This window comes from Larus michahellis, chromosome 2, assembly GCF_964199755.1.
Source record: "Larus michahellis chromosome 2, bLarMic1.1, whole genome shotgun sequence".
Taxonomy (NCBI): Eukaryota; Metazoa; Chordata; class Aves; order Charadriiformes; family Laridae; genus Larus; species Larus michahellis.
In genome coordinates, this window is record NC_133897.1 from 82,581,438 (window position 1) to 82,602,091 (window position 20,654).

The window sequence follows — 20,654 nt, forward strand, 5'->3', positions numbered from 1 at the left end:
GCATGAACTGAGTTGAAAGTCTTAGCACTGACTGAAGGGAACAGTGACAATGTCATTTGTATAAGTGCTACATGAGGGAGTCCATACATATGACCATTACAAGGCAGCAATCATAGTAAATCAATACGCAGTTTGAAAGAGCTGGGAAAAGGAGGGGGAGTAGTCGAATGACATCCACAGAACTGTGAATATTAAGTTTAATCGGCAGTTGTAATTCTTGTGGGAATTTATGATGAGAAACAGCAGTAATTATTAAAAAGGCTTTGTAGAGTGTGGGTTTACTTCGAATGAAAAAATGATTACGTTAGTGGAATAAGCATGCTGAATTTCACAGCATAATGTAAGCTGTCAGGTTTCTGTTATTTATTTATTTATTTATTTATTTGGTTTCTTGTTTAAAATAATGCTATTTGCACTCATTTCAAAGAATAATTCAGTATTTTTTCATTTCGTCTAGCTTTTGCTGTGTTTTAGTAATGCCAATACAATAAATGCAGGTTTGCTGTCATTTGCTTTATAGACTTCTGGTTTCAATTGCTTATAACTCAAGTGAACAGAAACGGAAACTTTCTTCACTCAGGCTTCAAGTACTGTGCAAATAGTTTTTTGACTAGTCACTTGTGCACTAATGCACTCTTGTACACAAGAGTGTTTTAATGATAGACATTCACACATAAAATTGCTAGCATCCTCTTTGCACATGTAAAAATCCGCAGACCAAAAAGTAAGCAAGGTCAAGAACTGAGTTTATAGATGCATGTGCACTTGAATAAAAGTCTTACTTCCAAAAACTGGTATGAAAGATCAGTGAAATTTTCAGAAGAAAGTAATAATTTGCTGTGTTTTCCTCTACCTGGTTTAAGTTAGCCGTAGAACTTGTTTTATTTTCAGGATGTGAGAAAGACTAAGTATCTGAAAATCAGCTATTGAAATTAAGAGCACTTTATTGCTCATATGTTCTTTAAACAATCCTAGCTGCAATTTTTAATAGGCCAATTCTGTTGTTGCTTTGACATTAGAAATGTCAGACTTGGGTAAGGAAAACATAAATTAGCATTACCTTGTATCTTCGTGAATAGAATGATTTACTACTTCTTTACAAAAGTTAAGAGTAAGAATGAGCATGGTCCACAAAAGTATTACCTTTATGAAGTGACAAACTTATCACCGTTGTGTCAAGACTCTTCTTCATAGAGCTAAAGATACAATCTGCAGCTGGAAGTTATTGCATTATGCACAACCTTATCCATGAGACCTGGAATCCTGTCACAGAGAAAAACTAAGTTGGTTTGATATAAGTTGGATCTGGAGTATCTATATGGACAATTATTTGTTTCCTAGTTATATTTTAGATGCTTACAATAGTGTGAATATTTGCTCCAGTATTTTTCTTGTTTTTAAAACTGAACTGTCTAAATCACTTGTACCAGAGTTAGTTCAGAACTAATATTTCTTTGGTTTCTCCGTTTTCTTTGCTATATAAAAAGGAATGATGTTTTCCTTTTCCAGTCTTCTTGATTAATACAGATAATCTGATCACACTGGTTCTCACTTCTGTTAATGAATGAAATTGGACAGCAGACCAATGTATGGAATACGTATCAATATTAAACATAAATATTGCAAATATGAAGAAGGAATAGATTTTGGGGGTGAAGACTGCTTTTTTGATGATTAAGAATAACATCTATGATAAATGTGCATAAGAATCAAGACTGAAAATGGCACGCTGTAGATATTGGTAATTTATTAACCCAGATATTTAAAAATAATAAAAATTGCCTGTAGTAAATATTTAAGTTAGATGCAACAAAAATTCTGTCTAAAGGGTGTGCATGTCCCTGAGTTGAGAACAAATCTACACTGATTATCTTTCCATTGTACCAAGAAATAGAGGCTTGGGGCCATGAGACATTTTATTATCAATGAGTATTTCCCCAAAATGACAATGAGTATTTCCCCCCCCCCCCCAAAAAAAAAAAAAAAAGGTCAGCTCATGAAACACTTTAATAAATAATGAGGAAAAATAAAGGATTAGGAAAAAAACACCAGACAAAATGTGATTACAGTTAAACAAGAAGCAGAGGAATAATTCAATGTATGGAAAACTTCTACTTTCAAAATAACAGTTTACAGAAGATGAGGAAGGAAAAAAGAAGGGTGAGCAAAATGTGCTACTGAGGCTCTCCTTTGCACACTCACCTCCTCCTTTTTTTCCATCCACACCTCTTGCAGCCAACAACAGCAAACATACAAAAACAGTGAAATGTGGAGAGGTCAGAATTTTCATTTACTTGAGATGGCATATATGAAGTCTTCCATGCAACTTCATATTGGAAAAAACCCCAACTATCAAAGTCTCATGTATGAAACTAAAAGTTATGTGGTAAAGCCAGGTTCAGGTAAAAGAATGCGTAAAGAAAGCAAACATCCCAGAAGAATGCAAAGCCAAATATTCCAGCAATGATGAAGTACCTGAAAATGCAAAGACTGTACTTTCACATTGCCTTGAGTCCTGAGCTTGGACTAAGTCCACCATACCTGCCTCCACGCATCTGTGACTTGCACTTTCATTTTAATATCTCCAAGCAGGGAAACTTGAGCACAGAGCAAACTTATATTCTGTTCATAAAAACGTGAGTGCAATCAACTTAAACCATTTTATTCTGTGACGTTTAAACTAAACGAAGAATAGGTACTAAAGCAATATACACATAATCTAGAAGATTTTTATCTTCCCGAGACAGAATGGTTCCTCTTGAGACATTTGCAAGCTGTGCAGTATTCCTATAGGCCATATTTCTGGAGTGCTTCATATGAAACCTCCCCCAAATATATGGCACATATGGAGATATAACTCTCAAAAGTGAGTATCTGTAGAGAACAACAATATTTTCCACAGATAGCTGAACCATTTGGCATTCTTTTCTAAGAAATATTTCTGAAGATTTTTTTTCAGTTTCCTTCTTTAGATAAAAAAAAAAAGGAGTTCAAGAAGAAATGCCTACTTTCCAGAATTCAAATAGTGAATTTGTAAGGAGGCTTAAAAACGAGAGCGTAATTGGACCCACAGCTTGAAGCATTTTTATGCTTTCAGTCCTTTCTTAGAAATCAACCAGAATTTTAGCAAATCTCTTAGAGTTCCATCCTCAACTTGCTATCAGACTTACTTCATCTTCCTTAGCTACAGTTTCTTCCCCTTGAGTTGAAGTTCTCGCTTACATTTTGATTCCATTTTGATGCTTAACAATTCAATGCCTTACTTTCATTTACTCATTTACCTTCTGTCCCACAGGAATTATTACCTCATTTTTACCTTTTCTTTTCTTTTTTAATATATGTGTTTACCCTTTTCCATTTTCTTTTTGAATTATCTCTGCTTGGGTCATCACCTTCTCCTTCTTTCATTTTCTAATGTTCACTTTTCACTGTGATGCAACTATTCTGCACAACTAGTGCGCCCAGCTCGAGAAACACTTGAAAAATGTTCAGTTAAAGAGCAGTTATTAGTGTACCTGGGTGTTGCGGTTTTACCCTAGTAGGCAGCTAAGCATGACACAGCCTCTCACTCACTGTCCCTGCAGTGGGATGGGGGCGAGAATGAGAAGGGTAAAAGTGGGAAAACTTACGGGTTGAGATAAAGATAGTATAATAGGTAAAGCAAAAGCTGCACATGCAAGCAAAACAAAATAAGGAGTTCATTCACTACTTCCCATTGGCAGGCAGAAGTTTAGCCATTTCCAGGCAAGCAGGGCTCTATCACATGTAACGGTTGCTTGGGAAGACCATAACTCTGAACATCTTCCCCTTCCTTCTTCTTTGCCCCAGCTTTTATTGGTGAGCACAACATCATATGGGATGGAATATCCCTTTGGTCAGTTGGGTCAGCTGTCCTGGCTGTGTCCCCGCTCAACTTCTTGTGTATCCCCAGCCTACTCGCTGGCGGGGGGTGTGTGTGAGAAAAAAGCCTTGACACTACGTAAGCACTGCTCAGCAATAACTAAAACATCCCTATGTTACCAACACTGTTTTGGTGACAAATACCAGCTACTATGAAGAAAATCAACTCTATCCCAGCCAAAACCAGTTCACTGGGAACCTGGGGTCTTCCCACATTTACCTGCCTTACATCCCACTGACTTCATTGAGACAGTTTCTGAAAGCATACTGTGATGGTGGCTTCCCACTCCACCCTGCCCTGACCTGACCTTCTCCTGTAACCCTCAAGCAATAACCACCAGCGGCAGTCTTGATGGATGTGTCTGGTCAAAGTGGTTACGAGGGAAACAGATAACACAATAGCCAAGGGCTCATTTATGGCAATGCGCCCACCTAACCACAGTGCTGGTTAATGTCCAACTCAAGCCAAATTTGGAAGAAACTAACATCTACAGTCGGTATGGAAATATGATTATAAGTCAATCATCTTACTCCATAAATAGCGAGTAGCCCAAGAGCCCTTTGAGCTCTCCTGCACAGCAGCAGGCTGCATGCCAGGATGTCACCTTGAGTAGGGATGCCTCTCAAGGTTACTCCTCAAGGTTGAGAGGTTCCTCGCCGCAAGAGATTCTGGGTAAGTGACTAATAGCATGCTAAAGTTTGAAATTTCAGCTAAGTGATATAAAGGATTGATTGCACATGCATAATTCTTTAGACATCAACTGTTGACCAAATCTGGGACTAGGATTGGATCCAGCTGCACCTAGACTCCTCTCTAAGAAGGAGTTTAGAAAGCAAGGGGGTCCTTTCTGGACCTCATGACTCAACAGGAGGGTCTCCCTGACAGTTTTGTCTGACCTCGTCCCCTATGCAGTAAATAACTGAGTGTGCCTTGCCATCGAATCTTGTTAAAACACTGTTGCATTTACTATCAAACTTTGTTAAATTGCTGTTTTATATCAATAAATATATCACTGCTTCTCTTAAAAGTGAAGTGCATCACTTCTGCTGTGACACATACCAGAAAATAATCTGTGTCGAGCATGACTGGAAACATTGTAAGATACTTAACACATTAATAATGATATCCTAAAATGTATATTGTGGCATGAGGAAACTATATGCTTCATGTGCCTGTGCTTCTAGGTTTGATGTCTGAATTATAACAAATATAACCTTGAGATCATTCTCAGGGTGAAAGTACAGACATACTCAATGATGACATGTTTTCTCTAGCTGTAGCCAGTAAATATTGAAGCCATCTGATTTCAAGTTATGTGGGCAATTAATTGAACAAACTGTTGGCAGCTCTCTTTATGGTAGCAAAGCACTCCTACTCATTTATTCTATCTCCATCTCAAAGCACATTGCACCGCAACAATTGGCATTAGTGTTTCTTTCTTCTTTTCAAAAAATTAAATCTTTAATTAGAGGAAAAAGTGAACTATATGCTGTGGTTTGTGTTAGTCTTCAATATTAATAAGTCATTTCATAGCCATAAATAATAGATGCAAATAAAAGCTTTTAGATGAAAAAAAAAAAGCTATTGAACCTATTGTGCTTTAAAAACATGACTTTTTCCTAAATGTTAGCCCTGACAGGTTACAAAGGCACTTTCAGTCTTGCAGTTTTCTAACCAGAATAAAACTTTATTCCCATGGCCAGTCTGGTTTATTTAAATTTCAGTGACCAAAATCTGACATCCGGGGCCTTAGCGGCTTTTAAACAACTCAGTAGCACTGAATCTGACATTTCACTGTATTTATTAGTGTTAGAGAAAGAAAGATCCTTTTCACCTAGATGATCCCTATCTTTATGGATTCATATAGAGAAAACAAGTTTAAACTGAAGTTAAATAGAGTACCCTTACCATATTGTGTATCTCCAAAAGAAGAAAAAATATGTTTACCACATAGTATACTGTAGATTACATTGTCCTTAATTTGGGAATGAAGTGTTCAGCAGATTATACAAATCACAGGATCCTTGAATGGAAAGTTGCTGACTCCCATGTATCACTCTGGAAGCTGAGCTGTAACAGTCAAGGGGAGTACTGAGAATGCCTCTTGGAATTCCTTCTTTTCTCTTAGTAAAGTGCACATCTAAGGACACCTTTCAAAGATGTCATGTTATAACCCTTGGCACCTGCTAGGAACAGAGCTAACTCCCGTTAGTCTCTGATTTTTCTGGCTCTGTCTAGCCATGTAGAAAATAGATTAGAAATTAAAGTTTGAATGATTGCAATATTACTCCCTCTGTGAGATTAAATAAATGGCTAACGTTTTCAAATTTGACCACATATGGAGAAAGATATGAAATACAATCTCTTTGTCTTTCTGTGTTCTTTGACTGTCATCATTGTGGCATGAATGTCAGATGTTATGTTAATGTGCTTCTCTTCAGTAAACACAGTCTCCAGTGGCTAAAATTTTAATAGTATGTGCAGGTCTCGGAATTTTACAGGTGACTGCTGCTGTATCATCACTATTGAAGTCTATCAGGATTGTTTTCCCACTCTGGTAATTCCGTTCTTAATGAGTTCATGGCCAGCAAAAACAAATGGCTGAGATGGAGCATGAGATAGAAAATGACACTTATGACTTTTGAGCCTTCCAGTTGCAACATCTCCTGTCTGAAACTTCAAGTTAGTGAAACTAATATACTGAGTGCAGTTCAAACACAAGTAGGACTGCTTGTTCTGATACTCGCTATGGGATGAATTTTGAAAGCATGCCAGATCCGTTCTAGCTTGAGCAAGCAGCGAGCAGAATGGTACATCATTTACCCTACCCACAAACCCCAGAAAATAGCAGGCACGTACTTAAGAGACTAGTTCCAAAGCCAACTGACAGCAATTGGAGTCTTTGAATTGCCTTCAATAGGTTCTGCATCAAACCCTGAGTGCACTAAACAAATATAATATAGATAATGTTGTATTTTTCTTTTACTAGAGCTGAAGGACTCCTTGCATAACTTAGTATGTGAATTAAACCCAAATATACTTAATAAAAGAAATGATCTGAAGCAATTTTTTTCATTATGCAGAAAACCTATGGAACTTCTTGAACCATTTATGACTATTTGTGCATATGTATGTCCTACTGATGTTTAGAAAAGTTGCAGGGCTTTTTTTTATTTACATACATGGTACTACAATTTTGGGACCAGTAGGAATAGCATAGGGGGAAAAAAAATAGCTGTGCTCTTGGCGTTTTCAGCTCTTGAAATAGAGATAGAGTTGTGAAAGCTATTTAATGCTGCTTGTTTTTGTAAGATGAGTGCCTAAATATCTGTTTTAAGTAAAAGGAAAAAAAAAAAGTAAGAAAAGACTTTCCATTTGTGGACACTGAAATTGTAAGGGACCAGCTGTATTGGCTGAATGGCCACAAGTCCATGGGGCCTCATAGGATTCATTCCAGAGTTCTGAAGAAGCTAGAGGATGTTCTGGCAGGACCCCTCTCGATAATCTACCAAAGGTCTTGGGAGCCTGGGGAGGTCCCTGCTGACTGGAAGCTAGCCAGCGTTATTCCAATCTACAGAAAGGGCGTGAAGGAAGACCCAGGGAGCTACAGACCTGTTAGTCTAACCTCAGTTCCTTGAAAAATTATGGAGAACAAGTTAAAATGCCAAATTCTCCACCTAGGACAGAGTGGGCACAAGTATAAATTAAAAGAGGAATGGCTGGAAAGCAGCTCTGTAGAAAGGGATCTGGGGGTGCTGGTTGACAGCAGGCTCAGTATGAGTCAGCAGAGTGCCCTGGCAGAGGGCCAACCGTGCTCTGGCGTGCATCAAACACAGTATAACCAGCCAGTCAAAAGAGGCGATTATTCCACTGTATTCAGCGTTGGTATGGCCTCACCTTGAGTAACGTGTGCAGTTCTGGGCCCCACAATTTAAGAAGGATGTGAAGGTCATTGAACACGTCCGGAGGGGGGCAACAAAGCTGGTGAACGGACTGTAAAGCATGTCCTCTGAGGAGCAGCTAAGGACTTCGGGCTTGTCTAGTTTGGAGAAAAGGAGGCTGAGGGACAACCTCATTGCTCTCTACAGCTTCCTTAGGAGGGGAAGTGGAGAATGAGGTGCTGATCTCTTCTCCCTGGTGACAGAACTTGTGGGCATGGTTCAAAGCTGTGCCAGGGGAGGTTTAGACTGGACATTAGGAAGCATTTCTTTACCGACAGAGTGGTCAAACACCATAACAGGCTTCCTAGAGAGGTGGTCAACGCCCCAAGTCTGTCAGTGTTTAAGAGGCATTTAGACAACGCCCTTATTAACATGCTTTATGTTGGTCAGCCCTGAATTGGTCAGGCAGTTGGACTAGATGATTGTTTTAGGTCCCTTCCAACTGAAATTTCATTTCATTTCATTTCATTTCATTTCATTTCATTTCATTTCATTTCATTTCATTTCATTTCATTTCAATTCTATTCTATTCTATTCTATTCTATTCTATTCTATTCTATTCTACTCTACTCTACTCTACTCTACTCTACTCTACTCTAATAAAGTGCATGTTGGGGCTGAGGACCAACTCTCTGTTTGGCTAGTACCTAACACAGTAGGGTCTTCATCTATGGTTGGGAACCCTCGGCATTAATATAAATAAATAAATCATGGTTCTGTGCTTTCACCTTTGTATGAAGATAAAGGAAATATAAATAAATAAATCATGGTTCTGTGCTTTCACCTTTGTATGAAGATAAAGGAAATTCAAGTCTAAACTCTGTCTGTTTCAAAGTAGTATTTCATAACCTTCTAAAATCCCTTTCAGCTCTTTGCATTTTTTATATTTTAATATACATAATGAGTCATTCCAATTGCTGCCTTACAGTGGTGTTATAAAGGTTCATTCATCAAAGCTTTAAAATCCCACATTTTCCTTATATACATATATACATAAAATATGTAAATTTTATACAGGAGCATATAGGTGCCTACATGAGTGTCACAGGGTGATTATGTGCCTTGATGAAGACTATGGCAAAAGTGAAAGTTAAATCCTATATTCCAATTCTGAGAAACAACTGTATGGCCATTAAAAACATTTTAACTTCAATGAGACAGTGAATAAGTTTTAACATTTTAAAAGTACTTTAATGTACTTCTGAGATTTAAAAAAATTATATAAGTGAATCCCAGTCAAAACTTAAAAAATAATCTTTACTGAACTATTAGGTTTGAAAATACTCAAAATAAAATAACCTGCCTGAAAATAACACAGGCTACTGTTGTGTTTTCTTTCTGTGGGTAATGGCATTACAATACTAAGAAGTACTGTATTATATATATGATGTACTAGGCTAATTAATTTAGTGGGACATATTTGGAAAAGATCCATAGTAAGTGAATAATATATATTCAGGATAGATGGATGCAGAGGTGATAGTAGAGTATAAAATTTTCATTAACATTCATTTTGAGATAATTATATTCCTGGTAAATTGAAAAGCCACAAGTGAGTTCCATCTTTTTCAAAATGGGTGAACTAAATACTCTACCACAGAAAAATGCTATGTATTCTCTCAGGATTTTTTTTTTTTTTGTCAGAAAATATTTCCAGAATTCTTTCAAACTGTTTCAAATATTTTTGTTTGGACTCTTATACACACATCCTTTCAATTGGATAGCTTAAGTATTATGAGACCAGATTGACAGGCCTTGGAGACAGAGTGAATAACTAAATATGAAAATCTCATAAAGAACAAAAAAAACCCCTCTGGCAACAATAATATATGCATACTAGAATGTTCTCTCCACCCACCCCCTTCTCCTACTCTCCATTTACCAGTATGATGGTCCTCCTCTTCAGTTTTGAGACACCAGACCATATATAAAATGCTTGCTTTTTGCCTGTCCAATATTCAACATTAACTATGCTGCACTGCAGAATGGTTTGGATTTTTAAAAAATGGAGAAGATTTTTGTGGCTTCTGTCTTTAAAAATATGGAACATCACTGAAATTTGCGCACTGGAAATGGTGTTTGAAGTAGCTTAAGAAGGCAGGCTTTTAGTTAGTGGAATGTAAAACAGATGATCAGACACTAGAGATAAACCTACTTCATTGTGTGATCCCATTAACTCTTACCTAGACAAGATATATAAGGAACACTCTTACTTTGCTTAAATTTGCTTTATATATTATGAAGTCTCTTCTTTTTCCTTTCGCTATTCAAAGAATTTCAAATATGACATTAAATATTTGAACTGTTCCAGAGAAGCAATAATATGGAAGATACGAAGATAGTTTTCCCAGCTGTTTTTGAGTTGTATAAGTCAAACCAAAATGACAAAAAACCACTGTAAAGTATATTTCAAGCATGGATGTTGTGCATAGGAGTTAACAGGATATTTGTGTTGCTTCTAAATCCCTGATAATTTGTAGACATCAATCTACAACTTAAGGAATTGATAAAGGGGGAAAAGTGTGCTAGGCACTTAAAGTACTAAAAATCTATTGAAATTAGACAGGTCCATGACTTAATTCAGTGTGTGCTTAAGTGCTGGTGTGAAACAATGGATCAATTATGTAGGATTATATTTATTTTCTCCTTTTGTCATGTGTGGTTTTGATCATGAAAATCTATTGTAAACTTGCAAAAGAAAATGCAAAAAGGACCAATAGCAGAAGAATGAAACTTGACGATTTCACTTAGATATTAAAATAAGTAGCAATAAGGAGGATTTCTAGCCACCAGAATAAAGTACAAAGCAAGTGATAGATATCTTGATGTGCTAAAATTTAAACTGGATACCTTTCATAGAGCTGTTTTAGCCAGATACACATTAGGAAGCATGGTTACTGGGCTCAATATAGAATACGTTCATTTGATACTTTAAAAGACTTATAGATCCTAGAAACCTTTAAGTTTATGCAATGGTCTGAATCATAACAATACTTAATTTATAACATAAGGCAGAGGCCAACACCTAATCACTTCAGTATCTACAATTACAGGTACAATTTGCACACCTATTGGGACATGGGACACTGAATCTGTTCTCTACTGGAGGCCATAAATGTTAAGCAAATACTCTTGCTTATGAATTCAAATTTACTTTCTGTAATATCGCAGAATGAATAAGGTTGGAAAGGAGTTCTGGAGATTATCTAGTTCAGTCATCCCGGCTCAACAGAGATTCAGCTACAGAGAGTTGACCAGCATTGTCCATTTGGTTTTTGAATATCTCCAAGGACAAGACACTCCACAAGACCTTTAGACATCTTGTTCCAGTGTTTGCCACTCTCACAGTTAAAAAAGTTTCTTCTTATATTTAAATGGAATTTCTTGTACTTCAGTTTGTGTCCATTCCTTCTTGTCTCCTGTCACTGGGCAGCCCTGAGAAGAGTGTGGCCCTGTCTTTTCTACTCTCCCTGTCAGGCATTTATACACATTGGTAAGATCCCCCTGAGCCTTCTCTTCTCCAGATTGAGCAGCTCTCTCACTGTCTCCTCATATGTCAGATGCTCCAGTCCCTTAATGATTTATGCAGCCTTTTGCTGGACCTGCTCCAGTTTGTCCAATTGTCTTGACCGGCGGGCCCAGAACTGGAAACAGTCCTCCAAGTGTGTTTCAGCAGTGCTGAGCAGATGGTAAGGATCACTTCCTTCCACCTGCTCGCAACGTTCTTCCTAATGCAGCCCATGATGCTATTGATGCTATTGTTGTTCTTTGCTGCACAGGCACATTGCTGCATCATGTTCGACTTGGTGTCCAGAAGGACCTCAGGTTCTTTTCTGCAAAGGTGCTTTCCAGCTGGGTGACCCCCAGCGTGACATGATGCCTGTGCTTATTTCTCCCCAGATGCAGGACTTTGCACTTCCCCTTGTTGAATTTCATGATGTTCTTGTCGGCCCATTTCTCCAGCCTGTGGAGGTCCCTCTGGATTGTGGTGCACCCATCTGGTTTATTGACTGCTCCTTCCAGTTTTGTAACCTATAAACTTGCTGAGGGTGCACTGGGCCCCATAATTTACATCATTAAAGAAGACAATAAACAAGATCAACCCTGCTATCAATCCCTGATGCATGCTATTAGTGACTGGCCGTCAGTGTAACTTCACGCTGCTGACCACAACCCTTTGACACCAGCAGTTCTGTCAGTTTTCACTCCATGTAAATGTTCTTTTATGTGGTCTGCAATCCATCAGTTTGTTAGCAAGGATGTTATGGGAGACAGTGTTGAAAGCCTTACTGTGGTCAAGGTAATCAACATCCACTACTCTCCCCTCATCCACCAAACCAGCTATTTAGTCTTAAAAGATTATCAGGTTCTCTACTCCTCACTTAAACCATTTGTTTTTACATAAATTTTTGCTGCTTTTGTACTCATACTAGATTCACAGATACAGCAAGGTCTTTTCTTAATTAAGTGAATAGTCATAGAAAATGTTTACAGTTATCATTCATAGTGGAAGTAGGCTTTTTGGTCCTTTAAAAGAAGCTACATGTGTAACTTGACTTTACAGACATAACAAGGTGAATCCGGACAACTTAATACCTAAGAGGATCCTTGAAATGGGAGTTTGGGAGAACCAAGGAAATAGTTTATACAAAACAGATTTCCCATAGCATAACAGATCCAAGAAAAACAGTTTGATGGAGAGTTCCTGGAAAGGAGAATCTGAGCAATCCTTGGGTACCACCAGTTACTGGAAGGGAGCAAAATAAATCATGTAGGCAAGGAAGATAGAAAGAAGTGCCTGAAATATTGCCCAAATCAGAAGACACTTTGTCAAACCCCAAACAAAAACCAAACCAATGCCAACCAAACAAAAAAGGAGCTATGGCCAGGAAACAGGAACCGAGCCAGTAACTGTATCAAGGCAGAGAACAGTAAGCTTTATGCAAAAATTACTCCATGTGGGGTAAAACCCTGAATAAACAGTTATCTGTTCAAAGAACGTTAGAAAGCCCTTCCAGATAAAGACAGTTAAAACTACTTTGACTAGCCTCATCCACATAACATGAATATTAAGCCTCTTAATGAAACCATAGGTTTTGAAATGAATGAATTTCATTTCATTAAGCCTCTTAATGAAACCAACAGCTTTGGCTGTTGAGAAGTTTCTGCATATTTACAACCTGGTAGATTCTCAGTCCAACATTAATTTCTAGTTTTGAAAAAAAATAAAAATAATTAGATACATGCTTGACAGAATAAAAAATATCAGCCTTGAGGCATGATTGTTAAAAATATAAGGTTTTATATAGTGCTCAATTTTTTTTTCTCAGTGGACACAGGTGCTATAATGATAAAGAGAACAGCAGAAAGGGGATAATAAAGATATGTATGCATAACAGTTTGGTGGGCGACTATTTTCTCTTATTAGACCACAGTCTCAAGGGATGGAATCAGATTACTATTAATTTTCTCTTTGACATTGCAGGTGGAGTATCCACAGGTTGCTGGATTGTTCTTGCAAGGTTGGTGAAAGTTTGTTGTTTGCTTTGTGTATTTTTTGTTTCAGTGTATATGGAGTGTTCTGAGTTAGCAAGGGCAGTTTATGATTTTTTTAGAAATGGTGACCAAAGAGCTCTGTCTGCTTGCAGTTTTCGCCGATAATGAAGGCATTTGCAATGCAAGCCATTTGCATAATGGCAATAACAATAAAGAGTAGTAAAGTAATAAAAATATAATGGCCTAATAAAATGGAGTAAATAGTGGTAAAGTTATCTATTCAAAGTTAATAACAGTCATAAGAAAAAAAAATAATGTATGATAATAATTACAATCTCAGGCCATCTAGACAAAGTTAGTAACAATAACTATGTCCATAGCTGTAAAGACATCTTTTGCTAGGATAAAAATTCTTATCATGTTACTGTATTTGGTAAATGGTTTTGCCATAAATTCTGCTTAGCAGTCTAAATGCATACGTACCACATGTATTAAATATTACACAGCATATCTACACTGTATTTATATAAAGAAGATAAACTGTACAAGGGAAACTGTAAGAATATTAAGTATCTCTCAAGTTTCAGAGGTATATCAACAGGAAAATCTAACTACATAAACGGCCTAATGAATTCCTAGTGTCTTGTTTTATGATGAATAAGGTCTGAGGTTTAAGGAGTTTTCTACCTGAAACATGAGACCAGGAAGAGCTGTGAGAAAAGGACTGCATTCTTGGAAAAAGATTGAGCTGTACAGCATTTCTTCAGCATTTGGCTGAACTGAAGCACGGGCACATAGAGTTGGGCCTTAGTCTTAGAGCACTCACGGCCCTGCATAGAGCACTGTGCAGACACAAATAACAATCTTCTAACCCTCAGTAAACTGCAGGAGCAGGAAAGATAGGACATACTCCTTGGCTACAATCACCAATTCCTTCCCCGTCTCTCCATTCTTATATCACAGAGGGAAGAGTCTGAAGAAGAAAATACAAGAAGATGGAAGTTCAGGAAGCAAAACTGATCATCACTGCTGCTATCTGCAATCTCTTCTTGACATTTTGGTTTTTCACAAAATGCATCTTGCTTTTAGTGTGTTTATTTCACATTTTTTCTTGTTTTGATTAGAACTATCGTTTTATCTTTGCTTTGGTTTGCAAATCATTGTGATGTGTACATATCTATTTCAGATAGTTGCTCTTCTTAAACGGCTTCTGTTTTCCTCAGTTTATTGAACTGTTCTATTTGCTAAAGATCTTACTTTTATCCACTCAAATTTAAAGAAAGGGGAAGCTAAAATATTTGGTTGAAATACAATAGTAAATGAAGCACTTCACAGATCCCACTGAATTGATGCCCAATTAGTCAAAAGTAGTTAGCATAAAGAGGCACAATTAAAATCATTACCCGTGTCAGCAGACAAATCAATATGGTACCTATATAATCAGTTAGTTCCTCTCAATCCATAAAATTAATCAAGGACAAAATGGCACTTAGTTCACCCAAGAGATGTCATGAATGTTCAGAGCAAGTAATTTTGAAATAGCCAGACTGTCCAAGCAATTACTCTTCAAGACTGTCATGTGTGACATGGAGATAAAATTACTTGGCATGCCTTTTTCCTTCAGCTTTCTTCATCTGTGGTGCTCTCTGTTTCTGAGTCGAGTCCACCAGTGTCGATTTTTCTAGCTTTGTAAGCAGGTCATGGGAATAATGCCTTTCATACATTAGCTTTCAAGCAGTTTTGAAAGCAAGATTTTGTCATCTTTGTGTTTCCAGATACGCATTCCCAGTCAATACAAGCAAAATGGAGGTTTTATATCTCTCCAAACTGTAGGGAAAGGTATTTTCACATGTACCAAGAATAATGTCTGCTGCAAAGAAAACTCTAGGGAAGAAAGGGACGTCTGGTGTCTTTGGTTCCGCCTTTTCAGTGTTTTGTACTATAATTACCTGCCCCTACTGCTGAATGCAGAGGAATTAGGAATTATATCTTTTGGTTCCCTCTGAGTCACCCTGGATGCTGGGTTAGATTAGGAGGAAGACCAGTAAACCGATATAAAATCACCTGCAACTTTCCCTTTCTAGAGGACTGCATTTTGTCTAGAAACTGTAGGTATAAAATAGAGTTCAGGATGAAAACATTATTTTTTGGTGGAAACAGGAAGCCTGAAGAGGTGCTAATTCCAATGGCCAGCATCTTAATCAGTATGACAGGCACTGAAGATCTGATGCATGTAACATTCATGTAATGCATGGAGTAATGCCATGTGAACTGGGGACGTGCGGTCCACTGCTGCTACTCCTACCTGCCGAGGCTTGGTACAGAAGCAAACCAGAAAGAAACTTGCACAAGTGAGGTTCACAGTTTTCCTACAATAAAGGGCATCTGCATTTTTCTCTTGTGCCCCACTCCGCTCTCTACTCCTTGCTGATGCAGTCTCTGTCTATAGACACTGAAATCTGGAGTGTGTATGTGGGAAACATCTCTTCTGGGCAGACATAAATCAAATCACAGGAAATTTGGGCAGAGTGGGATACCTGTGTCAGGGGAGGTCACTGAGAGGACTTCCTGCAAGATTACTAGAGGAATGGTAACTAAGAAGGAATCCATGCAATTGGACCGCACCAAAGGGGCTACTGGAAAGAGCAAAAGCAGCAGGTCCCCCTGGTTCTTGGGAGTTACCATGAGACAAGAGATGACCACTGTGTTTAGGGTTAAGACCCATTCAGTGTAGAAGTTCCCAGCAGCAATGCATTTCCTCTTCTCCCGTTCTCTGTGCAATTGTAATGTGGCTGGCTAACTTGCTCTCAACCGTTACCTGGCCACAGGGAGCTTAGGAGATGGGTAAAACAAAATGAAACATTGCCTTTAGTGAAACCTTTACTTCAGGATGCTGAGGTTCTCGCTTTATTGGTTGAATGTAAGTATATGTTAACTTAAACAGCTGTTAAACAACAAAATGTATGTGTAATACTGAGGTCTTACAATAGATGTATTTACTATTCTCATCGGTGGTTGTGATATCATGATAGGGGAAGGCATTCACAAGCACCCATGTGATTTAGGAACATATGCTCCATTGTCTTTATTTTTCTGTGCTCAATCCTCATCTAAATGCTTTTGAAAATACTGTTCAGTTATGCTGCAGGCAAAGAATGGAATATAAATAATAAATTTTTAAAAGGCCAAATAAAACCCCCAAAATAAGCTAATATTAAAAAAAATGAAGTGGCAAGATTTTAAAAGTCTTTGATAAAGAGACTGAATAACTACTGTTTTGCAGGAGTCAATGTAGATACTTAAGGATGCTAAAGAATTAGCTCAGGAATTGCTTTTCATTTACTGAGAGAATGGATTAAAATTACAAATCTTACACCAATGGTTTTGGTCTAAGAAATGTTACTGTGTCAAATAGCCTAATTAATAACTTAGCTTCCTTGCTTCTCAGTGAAAGAGAGATGTTTTCTGAGAGGATAAAGGGTGATTAAAAAGTTTCATTATACGGAGTGGTCAATAGAGAGAAAAAGAGCAGCTCTGAGAAAATAGGCAAGCATTTCATTATTTATCTACTCCGAGTTTCTGACAAGGCAAAATCATATGCTTTCATTGCTGTTGTTCATCTTTTCCTCAAGGTTAAGCAGATGACCCTTAAATCTTCAGACTCTGTGAGAGAGGACAACAGAGGTTAAACTATGAAGGAAATTAACAAGCTTGTATTTGCCACATTTCTATCAGGACAAATTGCTCAAAGTTGCTTGTGCAATTTTTGCCCTAATTTTTAAATCTTACTGAAATGTATTTATCCTACCAAATTAAATTAGTAAGTTTTGCTTGAACTTTACTCTCCACCTTGTGGGCTGGAATAATGCCACATTCATATAAAGAAATTGTCTATCTTTGCATGGGCACCGGGTAGATGTTTTTATCAAGACTACTCTTTGGAACAAGTAGAAATCCACATCAGGGGCCTCAGAGCAAAAGTAACTATTAACCACATAGTTGACATGCTGTGTAACAACAGTGGTGTCTCTCAGTGGGGACATTTCAGAAAGCTCTAGGCTACATCATTCCTCCTGCATATTAAACGTACATGCATGAGGACTTAGTGCAGAGAAAGTAGTGCTCTTTAAATTCATACCCTACCTTTTTTTTCATGGTAATTTTCCCTGCATATTTCTGTATGCAGAGTCAAATCTTACTTCTTTGCTATGTAGTCCCATAGCAGGCTTGTGTCAGCTTCAAGTTAAGTTAAATGACTGATATTGAAGACAGTTACCTTGATGGAAGGAGATAGATGTAATCTGAACCTCGGCTAGAAATATCATTAATGAGAATAGAACTGCTGCCTCAAAACCACTTGTAATGTATATTTTCTGTAAATATTGCCTCCACTCAACCAGTGAATTGTGATGATTTAAGGTCTTGAAGAAGAGGATATTGGGAGTGACAGAGGATGGACGCTGGAGCATGAAAAGGAAAGAAGAGAAAACAGATCCCGAACAAATTAAAAATAAGCATTTTATTCTGGAGAGGTTTTGAATATCCCTGCAGACTTCTGTTTCTTTATCTCACTTGTCTTGAAGTCATATAATTTATTGGTTGTGTAAGCATTGTTTGGAAACAAATCACTGCGTGAGAACAAACCCTAGACACCAGTCTTTCCTGGATTTGCACTATGGATCGTGTACGTGCATACATGCATATATATCTAATGATCCACAGATACTTAGCTTCGCTTTTGTTTTGGTTTGGTTTTATCTTTCTTTGTATATCAGTAAGAATTTAGCAACATGAAGTGAAGAGAGATTTTCAGAGGAGGAAAGCACCACAAATTTTCACTAACTTTCAATGGGAGCTTTCTGTCTGACCCTTCTCAATGACTAAAAATCTTTCTGCAATGTATACAACTGTGTAATCAATTCAGTGTGCTCCCCGTATTGGCTACTTGGAGAATTATAATTCCAAGACACTGAAGCAATGCAATAAGGAAGGTGGGGGGTTTTGTGGTTTTTCCTTTCAATTTATCAAAAGATATGTAAGCCTGGTGCTGATTTAGAGTATATGCAAGTTTTCACGGGTACAGGGCCACTATGTAGTGCAGATTTTTTCCCATGGACAGTACAATGAATGATTCTTTGCTACCTTGTCTCACGCTTCACCCTCAGAGGCTCCTAAAAGCTTCTGGCTGTTCCATACACCTCTTCATCTGAAATTCCCTCTGGAATGAATAACACCCACCTTGCTGTCTGAGTTGTGAATGCACTGTGTGATGAGAAAAAACCCACCACATGATGAACTTGTGAAGGGAAGATTAGTTCTTCATTAAGTTTGTCCCCAACATAAAGAACAACGGGATGTCAATCCCCTGCTGAAGTCTCCAGGCACTACCACAAAACCAAAAATACTTTAATAAAACAAAAGTTACTGAGACGAGAAGGTGAAATTTACTGACCTGCAATATATGAGTTTTAGACAACATGATCTGACAGATATTCTCTACTAATGCTTTAAAAATCAATGAATAAGAAATGTTTCTGTAAAGGTAACCATTTTAACTACGTCTATATCAAGGAGTCATCATAAGCAAATTAGTAATAGATTCATAATTATGTCAGATCCCCAAGAGGAGCTCTTTTTGTTCACCGTTATATTTTAAAATGACAGTATTTTTTGTTCTTAAATTGGAACTATACTGTAATAATCACACTAGCACTTCTTTTTTATCCCTGGAAAAATCGACTACTTAGGCACTGAGAGATGAGTTCTCCAGTTTATATGATAGTCTTTACAATAGTTCAAACAGTTTTATTTCCACTAGGTGGAGCATTGTTATCACAGCAGAATTTTTTAAGTTAAAAAAGAGGCTTTTGAAGTCAAGAAAGAGAAAAAAGAGATTGAGCTGGAGAATTTGGATCCAGATCTAGATAAGTTTTTTGAAGTGTGTGAGGAGTAAAGTATGCAAACTCCTGTATTCCAGCTTGATTGGTCTGCCTCCTTATCTTGTGAATTCCGTCTCCCTAGTCCAACATTATCCTTTCAGGCTTTGATTCAAAAAGTGAATATTTTAAGGTAAAAGACATGGGGTTCTGAGGCTTTTTAGTGTTTCTAGGGAATAAAAAAAAAATAATCAAAATGGCTGTTACGGTGCAGATTTCTGTGTCTAAAGGATGGGTTGGCAAGAATTGAAATTAGGATGTTTTAGGACACTATATTTAATCACTAGTTTTGTAAAAATATCATGAACTGTATGCCATTTTTGTTCTAACAGACTCCAAAGGGAGTAAAATTCAAAGCCACAAATTCACTGCTGAGAGGTGTCTTTTTTGCAATGGGGTAGGCTGCAACTGAAACTGGGGAAAGAGTAAGGGTAGCTTACAGAAAAGCAGCCTGACTGAAGCTTCTCAGTTAGTCCAAGCTGTGAGAATTCAGAGCCTTAATAGATCATTATTAATATTAACTGCACTCAGAAGGACAAAAGTGTAAGACAGTTTTAACAAATGCATGACAAAACACCGTTGCTGTATTCAGTCACAGTGAGAATTGTGTAGGGATGCTCGTGGCTATCACTTTTGACACATGTCCTCTTGTGTTTTCAACGCTACTCTTAGCTGAAATCAGCTGAATATGAATGGTGGATCAGCTGTTTCTGCAGTCTCTGTGATGGAGCTCACAACCTTCAGAAAGCCTTGTGTAGGCTTGTACCTTTTCCTGTTACTTTTTCTTAATTGATTGTTTTTTTCTTAGTTGTTAGCCAAGTATGCAGGAGCTAAAGCGCTTTGCAGGTGTGTATGACTATTTGGGTGCATTGAACCTAACATTTTGTCCCACAGGAAGGTACGAATTTGTCTGCACTGCTGTAGTTGGGTCACTGTAGAATTTCCAAAGGCATGAACCTAACCACACAGGGACTTTCAGTTTCCAGTAATTTCAATCAGAAATGGCACCTGCAGCAAAAGAGCAGTCAAAAGCAGCTGTTTTCTGTTGTGTTGTTAAATAACCATTCTACATGCAGCAGCTGGTGACAGGTAGGCTGTTACAGCTGAAGCAGGCTGTGTCTGCTCACCAAAGCAGATGACAATTTTTTGCTTGCTCGTACTGTGCATATGTATGTATGTATGTATGCATCTACGCTGCATTAAAGAGTCTGTGTGCAAATATACGCAAATTTGCTTAAAGCTACTTAGTTCAGGTGTCAATGGCAGTGTGGACCTCAGCCTTGGCTAGCTGTCCAAAAATGAATGCACTGTGTTACTGAGATGTATCTGAAGGGCTGAGCTGAAAGAGCACTGAAGGCTTTCTGACTCCAACTGAAGGCA

The 20,654-nt window shown here is 37.8% G+C and overlaps 1 long non-coding RNA gene across 2 annotated transcripts in view; it reads left to right on the top strand.

Moving 5' to 3' along the window:
- LOC141739256 (uncharacterized) overlaps positions 1–20,320 on the top strand; it is a 116,909-nt gene extending 96,589 nt beyond the window's left edge. For both annotated transcript variants that reach the window (XR_012585634.1, XR_012585633.1), the window contains 2 exons: positions 13,328–13,364; positions 14,302–20,320. This is a non-coding gene — a long non-coding RNA (uncharacterized LOC141739256). The remainder of the gene's footprint in view (positions 1–13,327; positions 13,365–14,301) is intronic.
- Positions 20,321–20,654: the final 334 nt, after the last annotated feature.